Source organism: Eriocheir sinensis, chromosome 32, assembly GCF_024679095.1.
Source record: "Eriocheir sinensis breed Jianghai 21 chromosome 32, ASM2467909v1, whole genome shotgun sequence".
Classification (NCBI taxonomy): domain Eukaryota; kingdom Metazoa; phylum Arthropoda; class Malacostraca; order Decapoda; family Varunidae; genus Eriocheir; species Eriocheir sinensis.
In genome coordinates this window covers 6,104,213-6,130,524 of record NC_066540.1, presented here as the reverse complement: position 1 = coordinate 6,130,524, position 26,312 = coordinate 6,104,213, and the positions used below count along the sequence as shown (strand labels likewise).

The 26,312-nt window shown below is 46.1% G+C and overlaps 1 pseudogene; it reads right to left on the bottom strand.

Moving 5' to 3' along the window:
- Window positions 1-1,175: 1,175 nt before the first annotated feature.
- LOC127006417 (protein RRP5 homolog) lies at window positions 1,176-19,796 on the bottom strand (annotated as a pseudogene).
- Window positions 19,797-26,312: the final 6,516 nt, after the last annotated feature.

Genomic DNA, 26,312 nt, shown 5'->3' with positions numbered 1-26,312 from the left:
TCTCTCTCTCTCTCTCTCTCTCTCTCTCTCTCTCTCTCTCTCTCTCTCTTTAAACATGGGGAACTAATATATTTTGACTTTGTGGGATCTCTCTCTCTCTCTCTTCTTCTTCTTCTTCTTCAATAATGATACTTTTGCTTTGATGGAGGGAAGGATAGGAGAGAGGGAGGGCGAAGAAGATAAAGAGGGGGGGAAGAGGAGGAGGAGGAGGAGGAAGGGAGGGCACGGGGAAGAAGGGAAGAGGAAGGTATAATGGAAGGGAAGAAATGAGAAAAAGAAGGGGAAGAAGGAAAGGAAGGGAAAGGAAGAAGGAAGGAAAAAGGAAGATACGTTGAAGGAAAGGGAGAAAGAATTATATAATGAAGGAAAGGAAGGAAGGAAGAAAAAAAAGGAAGATAGATTGAAGGAAGGGAAGGAATTGTATAATGAAAGAAAGGGAGGGAAGGAAAGAACGAAAGGAAGAAAGGAAGGAAAGGAAAATAGATTGAAGGAAGGGAAGGAAGAATTATATAATGAAGGAAAGGAAGGAAGGAAGGAAGGAAGAAAAAAAGGAAGATAGATTGAAGGAAGGGAAGGAATTGTATAATGAAAGAAAGGGAGGGAAGGAAAGAAGGAAAGGAAGAAAGGAAGGAAAGGAAAATAGATTGAAGGAAGGGAAGAAAGAATTATATAATGAAGGAAAGGAAGGAAGGAAGGAAGGAAGGAAGAAAAAGAGGAAGAAAGATTGAAGGAAGGAATTGTATAATGAAAGAAAGGGAAGGAAGGAAAGAAGGAAAGGAAGAAAGGAAGGAAAGGAAAATAGATTGAAGGAAGGGAAGAAAGAATTATATAATGAAGGAAAGGAAGGAAGGAAGGAAGGAAGGAAGAAAAAAAAAGGAAGATAGATTGAAGGAAGGGAAGGAGTTGTATAATGAAAGAAAGGGAGGGAAGGAAAGGAAGAAAAGGAAAGGAGAAAGAGAATGAAGGAAAGAAGGAAGGAAGGAAAGGAAGGAAATGTAAAAGGGAGGAAGGAAGAAGGGGAGAAAGGAAGGAAGGAAAGAAGGAAGAGGTACACACACACACACACACACACACACACACACACACACACACACACACACACACACACACACACACACATCCCCCTCCTCTTAATCTATTTTTAGGATTTTCAAAACAAAAAATATGAAGCAATCATTTATTTATTTCACTACCAATAAAATAATTTTCATGGTGTATTTTTCTTCCCCATCTTTTCCCTTCCCTTCCTTCTCTCCATCAGTGGATCGCAGCCGCCACAAACTCCTCCACCCTCCGCTTGACCGCCTCCACGCTCTGGGGTGTTCCGTGCTCCTTCTCAAAGTCCATAAACTTCTTGAAGACGAACCGCATCTTCCGGACCCTCAGCTTCAGGCCCGTCATGCGCTCCAACACGTTTCTGTGTGAGTGAGTGAGGGAGGGAAGGAGGGTGCGTGAGTGAGTGAGGGAGGGAAGGAGGGTGCGTGAGTGAGGGAGGGAGGGTGCGTGTGTATGTAAAAAAAAAAGTGAATAAACAGCTGATTCCACCTTTCTCATCAACTAGGTATTTTCAAATTCCAAAAGGAGATGAATCCAGTACCGAGGAATAACATCACCCCCTGAAAAACAGCCTCCATGTAAAAGTTGACCCTCAAGTCTATAAAGCAAAAATGATGCCCAACAAGACCATGTCATTACCCCACTATATTCCTGTTGATCGTCCCCATAAAACTTTTGACTGAGGAATAACATAACAGCCTCCATGTAAAAGTTGTCCCTCCAGCCTTGGCCTCAGCAGAATCTATAGAGCAAGAATGACGCCCACGGTTACATCACACCAGCCTCACCTTGCCCCCTCAGTGTCCTTGGCCTTGGTGAGCAGGTCCACGTGTCAGACACTCCAGATGTCCAGCCTCTTCCAGTAGGTGCTGAGGAGGGACTCAAACATGGTCCGACCGCGCTCGGTCTCCCCAAAGCTAAGTTTCAGGAAGGGTGTCTTGATGGTACATAAAGTCTAGTGTAGAAGACAACAAAGTATTCCTAGGAGCTGTAGCCTTGGTGTGAAGAAGGCTGATGACAAGGCCCCAAGGAGTGCACTACATGGGGCTTTGAGGCAACAAAATGCACTGGAAGGCTGGATAAACTAAGTGACAGCTTTGAGTGTGGAAGAGTGACTCACGGTCCTTCTTGTCGAGAGGGCGCAGCGCCCGCTCAGAGAAGCGACGTCCCTCCCCAGCCATGTTGTGACTGAAGAAGAAGATTCCCGCCTTCACCCACACTCAGCTCATGACTGAACTTCTTGGACATGTTGAAGTACACCCTCTCGGCCTCCTGGAGGGACACAACGCCATTAGCACCAGAAGCTTATTGAAGGCTACTGCTAAGGACATAAGATAGAGTTAACCCCTTGACTGCAGATTTCCTACAACATCACCAAGCTACAGGAATGGAACAAAAAGTGGCAGCCACAATTCAATGAAAAAAAATGTAAAGTCATGCACCTTAGGAGGGGATATCCAGCACACCAATACCACCTGGGAAACACTCACTGCACTATCCACCACAGAGGCAGAGAAAGACCTGGGAGTGTATGTTACCAGGCTACCAGTGAAGGGATATCCAGCACACCAATACCACATGGGAAACACTGCACTATCCACCACAGAGGCAGAGAAAGACCTGGGAGTGTATGTTACCAGGCTACCAGTGAAGGGATATCCAGCACACCAATACCACATGGGAAACACTGCACTATCCACCATAGAGGCAGAGAAAGACCTGGGAGTGTATGTTACCAGGCTACCAGTGAAGGGATATCCAGCACACCAATACCACATGGGAAACACTCCACTATCCACCACAGAGGCAGAGAAAGACCTGGGAGTGTATGTAACCAGGCTACCAGTGAAGGGATATCCAGCACACCAATACCACATGGGAAACACTGCACTATCCACCACAGAGGCAGAGAAAGACCTGGGAGTGTATGTTACCAGGCTACCAGTGAAAGTCAAATCCGTGCCAATCGCAGTGGACAGGTTAAACACGCCTAAGCTCTCAAGATGGTACAACTTGATTCCTCAGAGCTATAGATCTTAGCAGCTGCACCTCAGGCTCTTAAATCTTTGTCTAGAAAGTAGTATTTGCCTGGAGTGACACTTGACCAGCTGTGACTCATATCCTCATGTATTACTGTGGCTTCTGCTCCCAACGTTTTTTTTACAGCAAAGGAAGCAGCTCAGGGGCAAAATAACAAATAAAAAAGTTATTCAGAAAAAAAAGCCTGCTAATCACTGCCCCTATAAAGGAAGATGTGACTGTGTGCTATGAGAGAGGCATCCTAGAAGTTACCACCAGTGTTGTCGTGAGTCACCTTGAGTTTGTCGCTCTCAGCATATACCACGGCCATGGCCAGGTGGACCTTGAGCTGGTCGTTAGTGGCCAGCGCCTCCCGGTACGCCTCGGCCACAGACTCTGGTCCGCCGTAGAGCACCTCCAGCCTCAGCAGCACTGTCCACACGTTGAGGCGCTCCTCCTCCTCCTCCTCCTCCTCCTGTGCGTCCATCACCTGCAGGGTTCGCCGTGCCACTGCCTTGGCCTTGTCCACCTCGGCACTCTGGGGACATGCCAACACAGCTTCACTATGCTGCCCAATAATCCAGGGCAAATTTTTCCTATTCATTTTATTGGCAACTCTTTCTTTCACAACTTGCTGTCCAAATAAAAAGCAGCGATCCACTGATGGAAGGAAAGGGAAGGGAGGAAAAAGGGGAAGAATGAAGGGGAGAAGAAAATGAAGAATTAAGGGAAGGGAAGGGAAGAAAGAAGTGAAAAATGAAGGAAAGGGAAGAATGAAAGGAAGGGAAAGGAAAGAAGAAAATGAAGAATGTACTTTAATGTGAGAGCTGTGTTGAGGGTCTCCTCCTGAAAGAGATCAAGTCACAGATAGGGACACACACACACAGAGGAAAGTGCTTCTAGAATTTACTTGCAAAAGGAAAGAAAGAATGGAGGCACTGCTTAACTCTTGCATTGGGAAGCTGTACCTCAAGGTGGAAACTGATGAGCTGTAGCAAATTCTATTTTTTTTTACTCATGAAAGGAAAGACAGTGCCGGCTAACTCTTGCATTAGTACCTCAAGGAGGAAACTGATGAACTGTATCCACACGGCTGACGAGTTTGGACTACCCTGGAGCATGGCCTCAAAGTCCATGGCTGACTGTGGCGAGCGCCCGCCCCTCCTCCAGCCGCGAGAACTGTTGCTCCTCCTCCTTGGACTGGGCTATTATTTCTGACTTCCGCATTCTCTTCTCTTTCTTCTGTTAGTCATAGAGAGAAAGGTGCCTCAGGATAACATAGGGGAGTGAGCTATGGGGCAGCATGAGCCTAAATGCACATAGTTATAAGGTAGTGAACAGACCCCTTCATCTCTTATCCTCTTTCTGTTAGTGTTAGGAGGAAGGGACATGCCTCAGGATAACAACTAGGATGGAGGTACAGGGCAGCATGAACCTAAATGCACATAGTTATAAGGTAGTAAACAGACCCCTTCATCTCTTATCCTTCTGTTAGTGTTAGGAGGAAGGGACATGCCTCAGGATAACAACTAGGATGGAGGTACAGGGCAGCATGAACTTAAAGGAACATATCTACAAGGGAGACTCATCTTGGTAGTAAACAGACCCCTTCATCTCTTATCCTTCTGTTAGTGTTAGGAGGAAGGGACATGCCTCAGGATAACAACTAGGATGGAGGTACAGGGCAGCATGAACTTAAAGGAACATATCTACAAGGGAGACTCATCTTGGTAGTAAACAGACCCCTTCATCTCTTATCCTTCTGTTAGTGTTAGGGGGAAGGGACATGCCTCAGGATAACAACTAGGATGGAGGTACAGGGCAGCATGAACCTAAAGGAACATATCTACAAGGGAGACTCATCTTGGTAGTAAACAGACCCCTTCATCTCTTATCCTTCTGTTAGTGTTAGGGGGAAGGGACATGCCTCAGGATAACAACTAGGATGGGTACACAGGCAGCATGAACCTAAAAGGAATATATCTACAAGGGGACTCATCTTGGTAGTAAAACAGACCCTGGAAAAACAACACACATCAACAGGAGATCAATTTCACTTTAAGGAACATATCTAAGACCCATCTTGGTAGTAAAACACCCCCCTGGAAAAACAACACACATCAACAGGAGATCAATTTCACTTTATAGGACAGAATCAATCAGTACAAACCTTTGGCACGTCTTGGTCCTCACCGTCTGAGGAGTCCATGAACTCCGGCGTGTCGGGAACTTCCCACACAAAGCCTGTTCCCAGTGTGAGGCAAGGCTTGGCACCGCTCACCTCACCCTCCACCTCATCACCCTCACTGGCCTTCATCTCCTGGGAGGGGAAGACAACACTGTTTGAACTTTGAATCAAGATATATTCAGGGCCGGATTATCCTATACGCCAAGTACACCATGGCGTATAGGTGATAATGCATGAAAGTCGGGATGGTAAGAATTTAGGACAAACCGCGAAACTCGGATAGCGTGAAACTCGAGAGGGCACTGTATATTCTATGCTCTTATGCTGCTGGTGCTGAGTGCTGAGAGGGAACATCAGGTTATATGAGGAGCATGTCAGACCTGGGTATTGGTGCATTAAAAAATTGTGCAAGGCAAGCCACTGATCTCAGGGAGTTGTGTGGGCTTCAGGATTTTGTGAGTAGGGTCGTGAGTGGAAGAATGTTGGGAACCACTGCTTTAGATACCTATGTGTAACAGTGTGTGTGTGTGTGTGTGTGTGTGTGTGTGTGTGTGTGTGTGTGTGTGTAATCGTATGTCCATAAATCTCCATCAAGAAAACCTACGAGCGCCATGAGCTGAAACGTAAAAAAAAATAATGATAATAATAAAATAAAATCACCTAAAAAATCAAATAAAGGTTGTGTATGTGGAACAATAGTACATGGCATCACCCACCTCGCGGCTGTCCTCGCTGGGAGAGCTGTCGGCCCCTTGCTCCACCCCCTCTTTGGCCTTATCCTGAGAGGCATCTTTCTCAATTTTTGAGAGTGAGGGTGATGGGTGAGCCGGGCACCTTGCTGAACACCACGGCATTCATGATCTCGTCCCCTTCCTTCAGCACCTCCCTCAGCAGCTGGCACTTGCTCGGGTCATCCGAGAGGTGGTGGACAGGTATGGAAGCCTCGACGTTGTGGGGCAGGACAGTGACTGTGATAGCGTGCGTCCTCACCTCGTCCACCACACACCTGACTCTTGCTCGCACCTCAACCTTCCTCGCTGACTTGGGCGCCCTACTCAATGGCTGAACGTCCTCGTCAACCAGGAGACTGAGGGTGATGTTCTGCTTCTCGGGGGACACCTTGAGGACCCTGCAGCGAACGACTCGTCCCTCGTGGAATGCCGAGGCTAGACTCATGCACGACTCAATGCTGACCTGTGACCTGGGGACGAAGCCTTTCACGTCATTTTCACGTTGTTTCATGAGGAGGCCCTGCGGCAGCACCTTGATGACGTAGCCGATGGTGAGTGTGTTCTCCGCCTCTTGCGAGTACTCGGTAAGAATGGGCTCCTTGGCTGTAACCATCTGGGACTTGAGGGTCAGGAGGAGGTGCTGTCTCTTGGAGTTGACCTTGAGCACTCTGGCGGTGACCTGGTCCCCCACGATGTGCTTTCACTCGGGGTGCTTCATGGGGCCGTCCGTGAGGTGCAGTGAGGGCACGTGGCCGCTCATCAGCTTGCTCACCGCCAGCCGTGCGCCGTTGCTGTCGTAGCTGCTGATGGTGGCCTGCACAACAACCTGCCCGGGCTGCAGCTCACTGTAGGCAAGAAACTGAACAAGAGGAGTGTCACTTATAGAATGCAGATACTATTATTATTATTACTGAAATACAGGAGAGGACATTTAGGGAATATATATTGAAAAAAAAAAAAAGATATGCCTTGAATTCACAAAGCAATGAGCTTAATGAGAATAATATGTCAGGCATGGTATAGTGTGATATTACTATTACTGAGACCCATAATATGACATCATGCAAAAAATAAATAAATAAAACAAATGATATCCCTTCAATTCACTGCAATAAATTCCAAAGTCCATTTAAGACCAAGTAACATATTGAACGAGTGGTTAGTGGTTCCACTCCCCCTAAACCCAATACCTTAACTATAAATGAAAGAAATTCCTTGCGTCCGGACTGTCTGTCTTTTATCATCAGTAAAGGAAGCAGATCAAGTGTGTGTGTGTGTCTGTGTGTGTGTGTGTGTGTGTGTGTGTGTGTGTGTGTGTGTGTGTATGGAGAGAGAGAGAGATTGATTGATTGATTGATTTTATTGGCCTCAAGGTAATTACATAGATTATTTTACACATTGTCTTTAAAAGCCACTAGTCCATTGAGCCGTAGCTCTCTTATGGACTACATGTTATATATATTTATATATAAGTGAGCATAACAGGTGCGACAAGGTCTCTCAAAAATATATTAAAGATTGCAAAAAAATTAAGATGGCTAACTCAGAATGCATACTATATACATGTGCACCCCAATACAAAATTAATGAAAATTGGCTTTTGTTCCTGATTAATAGAACAAAGTGATAATATTAATAATAATAATAACAACAATAGCAACAAAAATACTACTAACAGTAATAATAGTTTCATAACAATATTACTAATAATAATGATAATGACAATAAAAAAATAATAATAATAATGACAGACATGATAATAATGAGACATGATAATAATGATAGACATAATAATGATAGACATGATAATAATGATAAACATGATAAAAGTGACAGTAGTAACGCATAATAATAATAATAATAATAATAATAATAATAATAATAATAATAATAATAATAATGATAATAAAATTATAATAGTGATACTGATCCTGAACATTACTGTTACATATTCTAATAGTAATAGTAGTAGTAGTAGTAGTAGTAGTAGTAGTAGTAGCAGTGGTAGTAGCAGTAGAGAAGGGAGGGAAAGGGGGAAGGAGAAGGATAGGGGGAAAGCATAGCAGGCACTCTTTAACATGCCTTAATGTGAGGTAGTTAAGGTATATATTTCACTGAAAAATATTAAGTATAATTACCATGTAACAATGAAAATAAGTTTCTTTTAAATGAGACTAGATTATCATTATTTAGAAGGGACTGAGGCAAGTTATTCCAGTTTTTTGATCCCCGTGACAGAACACTCTGCTGGGCGTGTGTGGTCCTGCATAACGGTGGACGCAATTGATGAGTTCTACGGGGCACAGAGCGGGGCATCACAGTAAAGCCAGGGTATACAGGGAAAGAGTGAAGAGCTTTGTGTACAAATAAGTTAGTTTGAAGGTATATAATATCGGGAAGCTTTAACAACCTAAAATCTCTAAAAATACAGTTTGTATGAGCATACCGATCTTTAAAGAACATAACACGTAAGAGTTTTTTTGTGAAATAATCAGGCTGTCGATGAAGGTGTTATAGGCGCCTCCCCATATGGCACAACAGTATAGAAGGTGCGGATATATTAGAGATAAATAAATTTGCCGTAAAGAGTTTTGGTTCAAACAATCTCTTAGTCTGTATATTACGCCCGTTAGCAGGGCTACCTTTGATTTTACCATGTCAATGTGTTGTTTCCATTTTAATTTATTTTCGATAGTTATACCTAAAAATTTAAAATCAGTAACTACGTTTAATGCAAAATTATTAATTTTTATTGATGTATGAACTGGCTGAGTCGTGAGTGGACTAGAAATCATGAACTTAGTTTTGTTAATATTTAATGTTAATTTATTACTCATGATCCAATTTGATACATTGATAAGCTCAGTATTTAAAGTGTCTGTTATATCTTTAAGATCATGTCCTTGAATGAAAATTGTGGTATCGTCGACAAATAAAAGGAATTTTAGTTTATTGCTGCTATGAATTATGTCATTGATATAAATTAAGAAAAGAGTCGGGCCAAGAATTGATCCCTGGGGCACACCACATGCAGTATCTGTATATGGCGATGACACATTGTTAAACGATGCACATTGTTTCCTGTGTGCTAAGTAACTTTTGAACCAATTATGCGCATTGCCACGAATTCCATAAACAAACAATTTATCTAGTAGAATGTTATGAGAAATGGTGTCAAAAGCCTTAGCGAGATCACAGAACACAGTTATCTGGAACATTTTTGCATCCAAAGCATTGTAAATATTTTGACATAGATGGTGAAGTGCTAATTCAGTAGAATACTTAGGACGGAAGCCATACTGAACGGAGGTGAGGAGTGAGTGTTTGGACAGGTAATTCATTAGTCTTACTGACATCATTTTTTCAAAAATTTTGCTAAAGCTGGGTAAGATGGAAATAGGTCTGTAATTAAGTGGTAATGAAGAGTCTCCCTTCTTAAAGATTGGAACAACACGTGTCATCTGCAGGTGACTTGGAAAAGAGCCCTCTTTAAAAGATGTATTAATTATATAAACTAAAAAGGGAGAAATTAGGTCACAACATTCCTTAATTATTTTAATACTAATGTCATCATGTCCCGGGGAAGAGACTTTTATATTAAGAATGACAGACTTAACTTCTGGTAGTGTAGTGGGTCGTAAGTAGAAAGAAAATGGAACCGATTCGGGGAGATAAGTGGTAAAAGGTGTTTGGGTCTCTGGGATGTTCGTGGCTAACGTGTTACCAATATTACTGAAATAGTTATTGAAAGCGTTCGCTATATTAAAAGAATCTGTTACGGTATCACCATTGAATAAAAAAGATGAAGGAAGTTTCGCCTGTTTTTTACCGAGTACACTATTTATAGTAGACCAGGTCTTTTTGGAGTCCCCTGCTTCACTTGACAATTTGTTTTTATAGTAATTTGCTTTGGCAGTTCTTATGGTCATTGTTAATTTATTTCTATAGGATTTAAAGGCGTTTTCATAAGTAAGGGGCCACTTGGCATACAGTTTTTGAAGGTTGTTACGATGTTTAATGGAATTCTTAATGGCAGAAGTGATATAAGGTTTGCCTATATGCTTTTCTTTAATTGTTAATGTCTCCAACGGGAAGTGCTTATTATACAGATCAGTAAATTTCGTTATGTACCAGTCAAACAAATAATTTACTCCATAATCACAGGCATTTGAATTCCAGTTAATGTTAATTAAATCAGCTTTAAATGCACTTATGTTTTCATTGGAAAGATTTCTTCTGGTTATAGTATTAACAGTATTAGGTGAGTGGACAGTGTTGTTTAGTGAAAATGAACTAACAATAGGGAAATGATCACTAATTGAGTTATACATAATACCACTTGTTAAATAATAATCAAAATTGTTGGTCCAGATGTGATCAATTATTGTTGCCGAGTTTCTAGTTACACGTGTAGGTTTATTTATTGAGGAGAAATAGCAGTAACTGTGAAATAAATTAACCAAGTTTTGAGAACTTTTTTCACCATGATTTAGAATATTAATGTTGAAGTCACCCATGATGTAAACTGGTAATTTAGACCTAGATACAATACTAATAATATCATTCATAGATGCAAGAAAGTCATCAATATTAGAATTCGGTGGTCTATAGATCATACCAACGATAAACTTGTTAGGTTGTATAGTTTCTAAAAATAATGATTCCAGATGTTGGAGTTGAAGAGAGACATTACAAATTTGGCGAACTTGAAATGTTTTCTTGATATAAATGGCAACACCACCACCGTGCGTATTCTTATTATTAAAATAATTATTATAACCATCAATGGAATAAATTTCACACAATGCATCACTAAGGCGAGTTTCGCAGAAGCCTAACACATCATACATACAGTTACTAGTGTTGATACACTGATCCAAGCAACTTTCCAGGTGAAGAGGAACACTACTGATGTTGAGGGCAAACAAATTAAGAGAGTCAGGAGAACTAATAATATTGTCACTGAACAAGTAATTGCTGGTAGGTTCACTAATATTATATTGAATGGAGAGATTATCTGAAGCACGGTCACCATCAAGATATAAAAAAGGCTTGTAGGTCATTTTATCTAAAACATGTAGTGGAAAATTGTGAAGGACATTGTCATTTAAGAGACTAGCAAGATCAAAATTATTTAAGCTGTGGAAAGGAAATACCTCTTGTTCCATTAACAATGGGTGATATTTACTGGACACGTCAGTAGAACAGAGCTACTGTATAGATACCTGTTGATCTACTTCTTGTGCTTACTTCTGAGGTTTTTCTGTAGTTGAAGTGCGTGTGGCGTCGAGTCCCGTGGAGTCGAAACCTTCTTGCCCACACCAGACGCCCCAACACCAGCAGGACGCGTTTTGTCAGTGCCAGCACGAGCGCCCTCACGGCCCGCCTCCCCAGTTGCACCAGGAAGCGGAGCCATGTCACCAGCCGGCTGAGCACCAAGGCCCACTGCGGCAAGTGCAGTGAGGTCCACGGCAGCAGCAGCAGGTGAAGATCCACCACCACCACGTCCACCAGCCCCGGACAGCTCACGACTGGTTGTTCGGGCAGGGTTACTACCAAGGGTCAGGTCAGCAGCACCACTAAATGTCGCTCCGCCGACTGAAGCTTCACCCCAGGGTCGATCCCACTTGTCCTTGATGATGAGTTTGGTGTGCTTGAAGAAGGCTATCTTTCCTTCAGATCTTGCTTGTTTGAAGGCTGGCATTTGACTTTTCTTCACCTCCTGTGAGGCAGGACAGAGATCTTCATTAATGAACACGCCCGAGCCTTTCAATTTCCTTGTATTACGCATCACTGCTTCACGGTCTTGGAATCTTTCAAATCGGGCAATTATTGTTCGTGAGTACGGCGAACCAACAGTGCCAACCCTGTGCGCTCGTTCTAGGTCCATGGGTGGAAGTTCCAACTTGTTTTGCAAGAGGGATGACACGAGGGCAGCAGTCTGTTCCCATGATTCACCGGCTGTTTCGTTAAGGCCGGTGATGCGCAAATTATTACGACGGCTGTAGTCGTCTTGATAGTTGAGACGCTGAACAAGCTCCTTTGCACATCCCTTGAGATCATTGACTGTTGTTTCTTTATCAGAGTTTGACTTGCATACCGCTTTCAGATCTTCTTTAAAGTTGAGTACTTCAGCTTGAGTAAACTCTAAACTTCTTGTTAGCTCTTGTATCCTTGACTCCAAACTACTTACTCGTGCCTTAAACTGCTCCACAACAATATCCAGAGCGCTCCGAAAAGCTTGGTTCTGTGAGTCCAGTAGCAGCTTTATTACAGTGGAATCCATGGTTGTAGAGTGGCAAAAGTATATCTCACTGGTGCCACTAAGTCCAGGAGTGTGTTGGACAGAATGCTAGAAACTGGGAAAGTCTGCAATCACTTGAAAGGCACTGTAGGTCAGGGGTAAGGAGCTGCTAGGGAGGGACGTCCGTTCGCACCCGCTGCTCGAGAGAGAGAGAGAGAGAGAGAGAGAGAGAGAGAGAGAGAGAGAGAGAGAGAGAGAGAGAGAGAGAGAGAGAGAGAGAGAGAGAGAGAGAGAGAGAGAGAGAGAGAGAGAGAGAGAGAGAGAGAGAGTGTGTGTGTGTGTCTCGCTAGTAATCCACTCACCTGCTGCTCGAGGACAGACTTCTGCAGTGTGACAATGAAGAGTTGGTCCATGTGGTTGTACTTGAGGAGGCGACACGGGACCTTCTTGCCCACCCGGAAGTCTCGGTTGATGTGCATGAGGACCTTGGTGTTGTCGCTAATGTGGTTGGCCGAGCAAAACCCTCGAGCCTTGCCGCCTAAACTCAGGAATATGCCACTGGGCGAGGACTTGTAGATCTCCGCCTCTTGAACGATGTCTCCAATCTCATGTCCATCCCTGGGGTCCTTGGCAAGGCTAAAAACACAAAAACATAACCATTATAGATTCCAGTCATGGTGGTGGCATTATGTACAACTGACATGCATGCATTTGGTGAAGCATCTCAGCTATTAACCCCTTGGCTGCAGATTTCCTACATAAGACATCACCAAGCTAAAGGAATGAAACAAAGAGTGGCTGCTACAATTCAATGAAGAAAAATGTAGTCAAGCACCTTGGGAGGAGAAATCCAGCACACCAATACCACATGGGAAACACTCCACTACCCACCACAGAGGCAGAGAAAGACCTGGGACTATTATGTTACCAGGCTACCAGTGAAGGGATTTCCAGCACACCAATACCACATGGGAAACACTCCACTACCCACCACAGAGGCAGAGAAAGACCTGGGACTATTATGTTACCAGGCTACCAGTGAAGGGATATCCAGCACACCAATACCACATGGGAAACACTCCACTACCCACCACAGAGGCAGAGAAAGACCTGGGACTATTATGTTACCAGGATACCAGTGAAGGGATATCCAGCACACCAATACCACATGGGAAACACTGCACTATCCACCACAGAGGCAGAGAAAGACCTGGGAGTGTATGTTACCAGGCTACCAGTGAAGGGATATCCAGCACACCAATACCACATGGGAAACACTCCACTACCCACCACAGAGGCAGAGAAAGACCTGGGACTATTATGTTACCAGGATACCAGTGAAAGCCAAATCCATGCCAATTGCAGCGGACAGGTTAAGTCAGGATATGAGAACTGATCTATGACAATATTGAGCTGAATCACCCATTACCATCACGTAATTCATATAAGGCTGTGAAAAGTACCATTGCTGGTCACATGACAATTTTTCTTCATGGTAAATGTTTTGACAGATGCTTAAACATTCATTAAAAAAGAAAAAAAACATGAAATCCTTAATAATAGATGTATTTTGCCCTGAGGCATATACAAAACTTACATACATAAACTAAATAGACAAAAGGCATACAGGTACATAATGCTACACTCAACTAACACTATAGTTATTTAAGCCTCATACATAAGGCAGTACATGAATAAGCTTTGACACCAGCGACAGCATTCCGTACTCACCCCGTGGTGCAGACATTCTTCTGGAGGGTGAGATGAACCACCTTGCTGAGGGGCATGACGTACAGCACCCTGCCCCTCACGCTGCCTCCGAGGCCGTACTGCTGCAGCCGGTCAAAGGGCTGGGCCAGGTGCGGGGGGCTCACCACACCATCCAGCCCCGCCTACATGAGGGTGAGCGCGTCGCCTCGTATCTGGGGAATGGTTGGAATCCAGTAGACCCTCTATAAGTACGCAAGACATGTACCAAAAAAATTCATACAAAATGGAGGTGTTATTTCAATGAGATTTATTGTGTGTGTGTGTGTGTGTGTGTGTGTGTGTGTGTGTGTGTGTGTGTGTGTGTGTGTGTGTGTGTGTGTGGAGTCAGCTCAAGGGAGTACTATACTAAAATCCTTGAAAATAAATGCATTAAATTTAATTAGATCTTGATTCTCTCAATGCAGTATTATCAGAATAACTGCAACTCACCTGTTTTGGTGGGACAGGCTAACAATGTTTTAATGTTACGCTGTTTTTGACATGGAAGTTCATATGTAACTTGAATAATAATAATAATAATAATAATAATAATAATAATAATAATAATAATAATAATAATAATAATAATAATATCAGCCTTGGTAGTGCAGCAGCTGTCTGGCCCTGAAGGGGAAGAAAATAGATACATTGCTGATTAGGGAGTTAGACAGGAGTGCCTACCTTTGAGATGGTAGTGTTGACGGCAGTGCCCGGGAGCAGGAGTGCCAAATTGGTGGTGTCGCTTAGGTCCAGGGTTGCTGAGCTCACTGCCTTGGGGTTGGCACTGAGGGTCAGGCGCAGGTTGTCTTTGGTGTCCCTCCCAAAGATGTTTGTTAGGACGCAGCGTAACACACTGCACACCCAAGTAACGGTGCGTCTCAGTCAGGCAGAGAGTACATGACTGTTAAGAGTGGGATAGACACATAGCCCATCCAACCTCATGAGGGAAAATAAGGACAGTAAATGAAAAGCAGAAAAAGAAGAAAAATAGAAAGCAAAAGAAGAGGAAAAAGAAGAGAAAGAAAAAAGACATAACAAAGGGATTAAAACATAAAAGTTTGGGGACACAAACTGAGGAAAGAAGAGTTGGCAAATATTGTTGTTCATTGTACTAGAAATTATAATGTACAAAGTATGAAACAGTAATAGTATGACAAAATGCTTACTCTAATGAAGCCACAGTCCTTGTAAATGATTCAAAGCTGCTCTTTATATGCCAACAACACCAAGAGAGAGAGAGAAAAAAATAAGCGTAAAACAATCCATGGCACCTACGAGCCTTATCCGTGTCCTCCCTCTTGAGGAACGCTGCCTTGATCTTGGGAATGCCTGTGTCCATGACATAGCCCTTGTCCTCCAGGCTGGCCACAGCACAGGGCAGCACCAGACCCTTCTCCAGGCACGATGCTGAGATGCCAAAGTTCGCCTCATTGGGCATTAGTGTGAGACTCACTGTGGACAGGGAGGGAGAGGAGGGATGAAGGTTACTGGTTGGTGCAGGAGGCAGTATGTTGAAGTCTGGCAGCATTGGGCACTGGAGAGGCTGAGGCAATGGACAGAAATAATTGGAAGTGTATCATTGACCGTCAAACCTCAGAAAGATTATCGGAAAGTATGTTGTTAAACAGAAGATGATGAAGGAGAATGATGATGACAGGTCTAATGCCATGTGTGTGTGTGTGTGTGTGTGTGTGTGCAGGCCAGCTCACCCCAGGTCATGTTGTTGACCTTCTCGATGGACACCACACTGCACGCCACATGCTGGCCTGGCTGATACAGCTCCTGCAGGGCCTGGATTTCCTCCTCCCCCTCCTCATCATCCTTCAGCTGGAAAATACAAATAAATAGAAAAATGAATGATCAGGTCACTGTGGTGGAGTGTAAAGAAAGACTCCAATGACACACAAATGTTTATAGACATATCAAAGGGGGAAAAACTGTGCTGGTGTATTTTAGCCTTGAACTTGAGCACATTCACGGTGTCACACAAGAATGAGCAAGATAAGAGTAACAAAATGAAACTTAAAATAATTTGTAAGGCAATACAAGAAAAATCAATGAGTGTACACAGTCACTCACACAACTCATGACCATTCTCAGCAATACTAAGGTAAAACTGTCCTTGGCAACCCTCACCTTGGACAGAGGAGCCGTGTAGGGCCGAGAGATGTGTGCCTGGCTGATGCTGCCCACCAGCTTATGGGGCAGACTCACCACCAGCTCATAGTCCCTCACCTCCGACACACAGCCCAGCAGCACCTGGCCAACTGTCAGGCTCTGCAGGGGAACACACACACACACTCACAACCAAACAAGAAAATGATACTCCATAGGATATAATGATGATTTACAACTGACATTAACCTCTTGACTGGGGATTTCCTGCAAGAAGACATCACCAAGATAAAGGAATGGAACAAAAAGTGGCTGCTAAAATTCAATGAAGAAATGTGTAAGTCATGCACCTTGGGAGGGGATATCCTGTATACCAATACCACATGGGAAACACTCCACTATCCACCACAGAGCCAGAGAGAGACCTGGGAGCATACGTTACTAAGCTACCACTGAAAGCCAAATCCGTGCCCATCGCAGCGGATGGGTTAAAATATGTTACATTCATGCTATTTTTCTTTTATTAATCAGGGCTTAGAGCAGGGGTTCCCAACCTGGGGTACATGTACCCCCAGGGGTACATTTGCACTTTTCAGGGGGTACATTGGGTCCGAGAGAATAACCACTACTGTACAATACACGGTGTTGTAATCTGCATTCATATTGCACAATGTCGTATTTCCTAATTTCCTCATTTTAGTAAGCAAACCTGTTATTTAACTTAAATTATATCATCAGTTTACACATTCAGATTTCATTATAAAAATAACATCAAAAATTTTACAGTTTCGTGGTTTTTTCCCTATATTTCCCAAGGGGTACAGAGGAACAAAAAGGTTGGGAACCCCTGGCTTAGAGGGATACAGCTACATCTCATTATTTTGCTACTCTGTCCTCCATCTCTCACTAAACATTTTAATCTGTCATTTCCAGGGTTAGCCATCTGCATTACTGTGGTCTCTTCAACACTGATCCATTGCCACAACCTTACTATTCCCAATGCTGTAACGGCAAGGGAAGACAGCCATCCCCCATCCACAGACTATTATTATTATTATTAATGAGATTCATGAAACTGCATCACGGGAAAAAGAGAAAACTGATATACACACAAACAAAGTCTATTCAATATGCAGACACTGATATGAAAAATTAAAAATGAGACAGTGACAGAAGAGTAAGGAAAAGAATAATAAAAAAAAGTATCAACAGAGCATTAGCCTATACCTTGTAAGTTAACGGCTGGACATCAAGGGCAGACAAGCGATCAGCCTTGGGTGTTTTTTTCACGTGGACCTCTCTGTCTCCCTCCTGCTTCTTCTTCTTCTTGCCTTTACTGCCTTTCTTTTCCTTCTTTACCTTGACCTGAAATAAACAGAAATATGTTTGGAAAATTCCTTGTCAAACTTAACCAGTAATAATGGTGATCAAATTACAACGCTAGGTAAATAGAAAAAAATATCCAGATGGAGACGGAAACAAGAGAAGTGAATGACTAACTAAAACAGCAGAAACTCGGTATTTGTCTCACTCACCGAAAACAAGTCGCCTTTCTGCTTCAACTGTGTCATGGCTCCCCTGTAAGACAAGGTAATATGATGTAGTAATAATGACAGCACAACAAAATGGTACATTAATATCATGCACACGATCCTTCCAGCAATGTTATGGCTACTACAGTCATCCTTATCTCCGCGACACACAGTCCACCCTATTCCGTAACCACAACCACCATTGTCGGAGGGTGAGTGGGCGACATCATCGACCATCTAGAAAAGAAGAATGCCTTAAACGAGGGACAGCACAGATTTAGGAGAGGTTGTTCCTGTCTCTCACAGCTACTGAAGCACTACCGAGGAATACTTGAGGCAGTGAAGGATCGTAGGAACGCAGACGTCATCTACCTAGACTTCGCCAAGGCCTTCGATAAGGTGGACCATGGGCTACTGGTACACAAACTCAGGGCTCATGGTATCAGTGGTAACCTAGGAAGATGGATCCACAGTTTCCTCACAGGCCGAGCTCAACAGGTGTCAGTCCAGGGCAGTTTATCTCGACCCAGCCCAGTCAAAAGTGGCGTTCCTCAAGGCTCGGTGCTGGGACCACTACTGTTCCTGGTCATGATACAAGACATCGACCAAGACCTCCAGCATGCGCAAGCCACATCCTTCGCAGACAACATGAGGATCCTTAAACATGTACAAGCCCACGGTAACACTGCCCTGCTACAAGCTGACCTAGACCGAGTGATAGCTTGGGCAGAGGAGAACAACATGCTGCTAAACATAAGAACATAAGAACGCAGGAGTCTACAAGAGGCCGGTAGGCCTGTACGAGGCAGCTCCTTTGACCCTAAGCTCCCGTGTATCTAACCCCACCTAATATCGCTGTCCATGAATTTATCTAGTCTATTTTTGAATGTGACAATTGTATTGGCACTCACCACATGACTGCTAAGTCTATTCCACTCATCCACCACCCTGTTAGTAAACCAATTTTTGCCTATGTCCCTGTTGAATCTGAATTTATCCAGTGACAAATTTGAAGCACTTAGATATGGCCCACTACAGGAGCTGAAGACCACAATAAGTTACATCTGCAACCAGCAAACCATCGAAATCAAACACCACGTTAAGGATCTTGGAGTGCATGTGAGTGATGACGCCACCTTCACATTGCACTACGACAAGATCACAGCGACAGCCCCAAGACTCACTGGTTGGATACTCCGTACCTTCAGAACCAGAAAACTGGACTGTATGCTGACACTGTGGAAATCCTTGGTGCTCCCTAGGCTGGATAATTATGAATAAAGCCTCCCTTACACTTCCTGAAAAGCAGTGAACCTCTCCGCCACTCACACCCGAACACGACCAACACCGTTCATTCACAGCAACACTTGAGTAGTACTACTGCAACGTTGCCGGTTGGAGGGAAGGTACACCACAGTGGGTGCAGGAACTCATTTCCGCAACTGTACCACCTGGACAAGCGGCTGTCAACAGTACCTGACCAGCCACCAACGCCAGGTGGCAACGGAAATGGTCTCCAAGGCACAAGAGGAGAGGAACCAATGGGAAGCAGCGGAGATTCAACAAAGTAAGTAAGTCACTGCGGCACCCACACCTAACAGTCCCTCCCCTCTCTGCGGCACACAGTCCACTCGGGCATACATCCACACCCATCAGTGGTGGGAGGAGGACTGGGTGTGGGTGACTGGTGGACCACCAGTCACCCACACCTAACAGTCCCTCCCCTCTCTGCGGCACGCAGTCCACTCGGGCATACATCCACACCCACCAGTGGTGGGAGGAGGACTGGGTGTGGGTGACTGGTGGACCACCAGTCATTGCGGCACCCACACCTGCCAATCCCCAGCACACAGTCCACCCCACACCCACACCTGCCAATCCCCAGCACACAGTCCACCCCACACCCACACCTGCCAATCCCCAGCACACAGTCCACCCCACACCCACACCTGCCAATCCCCAGCACACAGTCCACCCCACACCCACACCTGCAAGTCCCTTCTCTGAAGCATACCGTCCACCCACACTCCCAGGCAGCAGTCACCTTTCCCTGCGGCTTCACACCGGCACCCTGAAGCAGTTCCTTGTGTGTTATGGGTCTTGGCAGGCCATGGAAACACGGCTCGTACAGGAACACACGGCAGGTCAGGTGTCGTTCGGGACGGCAGTGTTTATGTCTCCCACGTGTTTACTTGATCTTGATGTCACAGGTGGCGCGGGATTTCTCCCCAGCCAGGCCTTTGTATCGGCAGCTCCTGTGAAAAGAAAAGAAAACATGCGGAAAGTCTATGTTCTCGGGGCAAGATATCATTCCCTACATCTTGCACGCCACATGCCCTCCAAGAACTCTTTCACTGCCTCAATTACTCGTCCACTCGTCTCTCCACTGAGCCCCAGCAGCAGCACCATCCACTCCCTTCCAGTCCTCCCGTTCACTCCACGTCCCATCTCACTCAGAAACACATGCATCATCTTCGTTCTCTCCCTGTCATACTTCTTGCATTCCAGCACGACCTCATCACTGCCCTCGTCCCGGCCCGTCACCCCCCGGCGGCTCTGGCCTCGTCTTCTTCTTCTCTGCTGAAATCGGCCACTCTTGTATGTTGTCGCCAAAATCTCCTGTCCTCTGCATCCACTTCGTCCAGACCCAGCTGCCTCATGCTCACAGATACTCACAGATGATGCTCTGGAAGAGGCCTAATTAAGCCTGTGGCTCCAGTTCAAAAGCCAGTGAATCTGTTTTCCTCTGGCCTCGGCTTCAATAAACGGCGGTTGTTAGTGATATTTGCATGTAAGATCTTCATTTTTACATCTATGGGTCGTTCACATGTTCCACTGTACCTATAATGTGTGAAAGAATTTAGATGAATGATTTATTCTCGCATGGGATGGGATCAAAAGCAATATTAACGAGGAAACACATCATGCAAACCTAGATACTTCAATCCAATGTGCTCACAGGTCTTATAATTACTGAAATAAGAACAAAACAATGCAATCAACTCTCCAAGGACCAACACTAGGGAAATGATTTTTATTCCTCCCTTAATTCTCCCTTATTGTTGTTTACCTGTAAATTATCTATCAGTCAATCAATCAATCGTTATTGCTCCGTGTTGTGAGCAACCAACTGGTCTTATACGTATAGGCCACACACACACACACACACACACACACACACGAGTGTTTGGATGAGTGAAGGAAAGGAGGGAAAGATGATGGGATGGAGTGTGTGTGTGTGTGTGTGTGTGTGTGTTAGAACGAGAAAGAAAAAAGAAGGAAGAGAAGGAAGAAAGGGAAGGAAAGAAAGAAAATAACAGAATAAAAAGAAAAAGATGAAGACGAAGGAAAAAGAAAGTAAACAAAAACAAAATAAATGAAAATCGTAAAAAAAATCCCTGCATCCCTTCCCTCCTCCTCCTCTTCGTGACTCGACAAGAGGAAGAAGAGGAGGAAAAAAGAAGAGGAGGAAGATAAGGAGGAGGAGGAGGAGGAGGAGGAGGTATATGGGATCAATTGAACAATTTCCCCCCCCCAGACCGCTCTGGTGGGGCAATTCTTCAGTTGGGCAGAGTTGAGGGGCAATTCTTCTGTTGGGCAGAGTTGAGGGGTAATTCTTCAGTTGGGCAGAGTTGAGGGGCAATTCTTCAGTTGGGCAGAGTTGAGGGGCAATTCTTCAGTTGGGCAGAGTTGAGGGGCAATTCTTCAGTTGGGCAGAGTTGGGGGGCAATTCTTCAGTTGGGCAGAGTTGGGGGGCAATTCTTCAGTTGGGCAGAGTTGAGGGGCAATTCTTCAGTTGGGCAGAGTTGAGGGGCAATTCTTCAGTTGGGCAGAGTTGAGGGGCAATTCTTCAGTTGGGCAGAGTTGGGGGGCAATTCTTCAGTTGGGCAGAGTTAAGGGTCAATTCTTCAGTTGGGCATAGTTGAGGAGCAATTCTTCAGTTGGGCAGAGTTGAGGGGCAATTCTTCAGTTGGGCAGAGTAGCGGGGCAAGTCTTCATTTGGGCAGAGTTGAGGGGCAATTCTTCAGTTGGGCAGAGTTGAGGGCAATTCTTCAGTTGGGCAGAGTTGAGGGGCAATTCTTCAGTTGGGCAGAGTTGCGGGGCAATTCTTCAGTTGGGCAGAGTTGTGGGGCAATTCTTCAGTTGGGCAGAGTTGAGGGGCAATTCTTCAGTTGGGCAGAGTTGAGGGGCAATTCTTCAGTTGGGCAGAGTTGAGGGCAATTCTTCAGTTGGGCAGAGTTGAGGGGCATTCTTCAGTTGGGCAGAGTTGAGGGGCAATTCTTCAGTTGGGCAGAGTTGAGGGGCATTCTTCAGTTGGGCAGAGTTGTGGGGAGATTCTTCAGTTGGGCAGAGTTGAGGGGCAATTCTTCAGTTGGGCAGAGTTGGAAGGCAATTCTTCAGTTGGGCAGAGTTGAGGGCAATTCTTCAGTTGGGCAGAGTTGAGGGCAATTCTTCAGTTGGGCAGAGTTGAGGGCAATTCTTCAGTTGGGCAGAGTTGAGGGGCAATTCTTCAGTTGGGCAGAGTTGGGGGGCAATACTGCAGTGGGGCAGTGTTGAGGGCAATTCTTCAGTTGGGCAGAGTTGAGGGCAATTCTTCAGTTGGGCAGAGTTGAGGGCAATTCTTCAGTTGGGCAGAGTTGAGGGGCAATTCTTCAGTTGGGCAGAATTGGGGCAATTCTTCAGTTGGGCAGAGTTAGGGGCAATTCTTCAGTTGGGCAGAGTTGGGGGCAATTCTTCAGTTGGGCAGAGTTGGGGGCAATTCTTCAGTTGGGCAGAGTTGCGGGGCAATTCTTCAGTTGGGCAGAGTTGGGGGGCGATTCTTCAGTTGGGCAGAGTTGGGGGCAATTCTTCAGTTGGGCAGAGTTGGGGGGCAATTCTTCAGTTGGGCAGAGTTGAGGGCAATTCTTCAGTTGGGCAGAGTTGGGGGCAATTCTTCAGTTGGGCAGAGTTGGGGGCGATTCTTCAGTTGGGCAGAGTTGAGGGACAATTCTTCATTTGGGCAGATTTGGGGTCAATTCTTCAGTTGGGCAGAGTTGGGGGCAATTCTTCAGTTGGGCAGAGATGGGGGCAATTCTTCAGTTGGGCAGAGTTGGGGCAATTCTTCAGTTGGGCAGAGTTGGGGGCAATTCTTCAGTTGGGCAGAGTTGGGGGCAATTCTTCAGTTGGGCAGAGTTGAGGGGCAATTCTTCAGTTGGGCAGAGTTGAGGGGCAATTCTTCAGTTGGGCAGAGTTGAGGGGCAATTCTTCAGTTGGGCAGAGTTGAGGGGCAATTCTTCAGTTGGGCAGAGTTGGGGGGCAATTCTTCAGTTGGGCAGAGTTGCGGGGCAATTCTTCAGCTGGGCAGAGTTGAGGGGCAATTCTTCAGTTGGGCAGAGCTGGGGGGCGATTCTTCAGTTGGGCAGAGTTGAGGGGCAATTCTTCAGTTGGGCAGAGTTGGGGGGCGATTCTTCAGTTGGGCAGAGTTGAGGGGCAATTCTTCAGTTGGGCAGAGTTGGGGGGCGATTCTTCAGTTGGGCAGAGTTGGCGGGCGATTCTTCAGTTGGGCAGAGTTGGGGGGCGATTCTTCAGTTGAGCAGAGTTGGGGGGCGATTCTTCAGTTGGGCAGAGTTGAGGGGCAATTCTTCAGTTGGGCAGAGTTGGGGGGCGATTCTTCAGTTGGGCAGAGTTGGGGGGCAATTCTTCAGTTGGGCAGAGTTGAGGGGCAATTCTTCAGTTGGGCAGAGTTGGGGGGCGATTCTTCAGTTGGGCAGAGTTGAGGGGCAATTCTTCAGTTGGGCAGAGTTGAGGGGCAATTCTTCAGTTGGGCAGAGTTGGGGGGCGATTCTTCAGTTGGGCAGAGTTGGGGGGCAATTCTTCAGTTGAGCAGAGCTGAGGGGCAATTCTTCAGTTGGGCAGAGTTCAGGGGCAATTCTTCAGTTGGGCAGAGTTGAGGGGCAATTCTTCAGTTGGGCAGAGTTGAGGGGCAATTCTTCAGTTGGGCAGAGTTGAGGGGCAATTCTTCAGTTGAGCAGAGTTGGGGGGCAATTCTTCAGTTGGGCAGAGTTGAGGGGCAATTCTTCAGTTGAGCAGAGTTGGGGGGCAATTCTTCAGTTGGGCAGAGTTGAGGGGCAATTCTTCAGTTGGGCAGAGTTGAGGGGCAATTCTTCAGTTGAGCAGAGTTGGTGGTGGGGCGAATCTTCAATTGTGAACTCTAGGGGGGCGATTCTTCAATTGATCCGGTATATGTAGTAGTAGGAAGAGGAGGATAAGGAGTAGGAAGAGGAGAAAAGGGAGAAGTGTAGTAGTAGTAGTAGTAGTAGTAGTAGTAGTAGTAGTAGTAGTAGTAGTAGGTGCTCCCGAGGTTTTGCCTGATGATGACAAGGCGCTGGTGTACTATCGCCGAGCCGTTATCCCCACAAGGCTGTTTTCTCGTCAAGGTGCACGGGCTGTTTGCTCCGTCACAATGACAATGTAAACCTTTTAGCGTCACTGCAGTAACAGCAGTGACTAGTGGTGACGTTGTCGCCTTCACTGTGAGGACATATGACAATTAAGCTGCCGCGTCCACCTTCAGGGCAGGACAAGTGAGCCTGGCAACGCCCCCGTCCCTGGATGTGTCACCAGCCAACGAGGAATTCCTGCCTCTGTGGGCGGCGGCGATAATGCTACGTACATTAATGCCGCTCCGGCGGTGGCCAGCCGTGCGCCTTGAGTTGCTCGAGTCCCCCCTGCCGTTCTCTTTGGTGGCGTCACGCGTGACGTCACGTCGCCGCCACAACAGGATTCTCCTCCATGGTGAGGCTCTGGGGGCCGGGCCCTCGGGTGTGTGGGTGCAGGCCGTGTGTGTACACGCAGGGGAGTGTGCCAGACGAGACCCCGGGGCTGCCAGGCCCTGCCACGGCCTGCTGGAGGCCCTGGTGCAGGCCGTGACGTCACGCCAGGGGAGGAGCCACGGCCGGGCAAGGGTGAGTCACGGCCTGGCCGCCCCGGTAGGTGCTGCCCTCTGTCCCAAAACACGCGGCGCCAGGTAGGGGCAGCAGCACGCCTGGAGAAGAAGAGGAGGAAGAAGAAGAGGAAGCCAGACCGCCACAGGCTGCCGCACGCCGCCAGCAGGGCGACTTTGTCCTGCCTTCACGGGGCGGCGGGGCTGGCTGTGGGTCACGGGGCGGCGTGCGTTAGCTAGGTCATTCTTCCAGACACAAGGAGGGCTGCTCACAGCGTGCGGGGGCGCGGGGTGCCCCGTCTGCTGCCTCCGCTGGGTCACGCGATGTCGTGAGCCGAGGTTTACTTGCCCCGTCCCCGTGAGTCCGTGGCTGCCTGGGTGCCTCGCGGGGCGGCCAGCTTTTGCTGTACGCGTAATGTAGAAGCGGCAACGTGTGTGGGGGGGCTGTGGTGCCCTGCCAGCACCGGGGCGGGGCAGGGCAAGGCGTCTCAGGGCACAGAGGGGCGGCCAGCAGGCCGTCGGCTGCTGGTGGGGGCGCGGAGCCGCGTCAACACCCACGTGAACCACTCACGACGGTGTGTGAGTGAGTGTGTGTGTGTGTGTGTGTGTGTGTGTGTGTGTGTGTGACACTTTATTTACAGCTATTTTTAAGCCATTCAAAGATAAACAACAATAATAGATAAAAAACCAAGAACTTCCCCTCCTCCTCCTCCTGCCCCCACCCACCTCCTCCTCCTCCTCCATCTCCCTCCGTGTTTTTCTCTCCCTTCCTCGGGCTGAGAATTTATGTGCGCGTCGCGCCTCGGAATTATCTCGGAAAATAAACACGACCACAGAATTCCGGCCAATATTTCCCGCCAGGACAAATAAATACACGGCCTACAAGACTCCGAGGAAGGGAGGAGGAGGAGCAGGAGGAAGTAGGATGAGGAAGGAGGAGGAGGGATAGCTAGAGGAAGAGGTTTGGGCAAGAGGATGACACCGGGATAGGATTATAGGAATAAGAGGAGGAGGAAGAGAAGAACATAAGAACATAAGAACGCAGGAGTCTGCAAGAGGCCGGTAGGCCTGTACGAGGCAGCTCCTTTGACCCTAAGCTCCCGTGTATCTAACCCCACCTAATATCGCTGTCCATGAATTTATCTAGTCTATTTTTGAATGTGACAATTGTATTGGCACTCACCACATGACTGCTAAGCCTATTCCACTCATCCACCACCCTATTAGTAAACCAATTTTTGCCTATGTCCCTGTTGAATCTGAATTTATCCAGTTTAAACCCGTTACTTCGTGTCCTACCCGGTTCTCTTACCAACAAAACCTTATGAATGTCTCCCTTATTAAAGCCCTTCATCCATTTATAAACCTCGATCATGTCTCCACGCACCCTTCGCCTTTCTAGAGAATGCAAGTTTAACTGTTTGAGTCTTTCCTCGTATGGCAAGTTTCTCAACCCCTGAATCATCTTAGTCATCCTCCTCTGCACCGATTCTAACATTTTGATATCCATTCTATAGTAGGGTGACCAGAACTGAACCGCATAGTCAAGATGAGGTCTAACTAATGCTATATATAGTTTGAGGAAGACTTCGGGGCTTCTGTTGCTTACGCTCCTTTAAATAAATCCCAGTACCCTATTAGCTCGATTTCTAGCTTGAATGCATTGTGCCCTTGGACGGAGATCAGAGCTCACTAAGACCCCTAAATCCCTCTCGCACCCAGACCTACTTATGAGAGTGTCATTTAAGCAATAGTT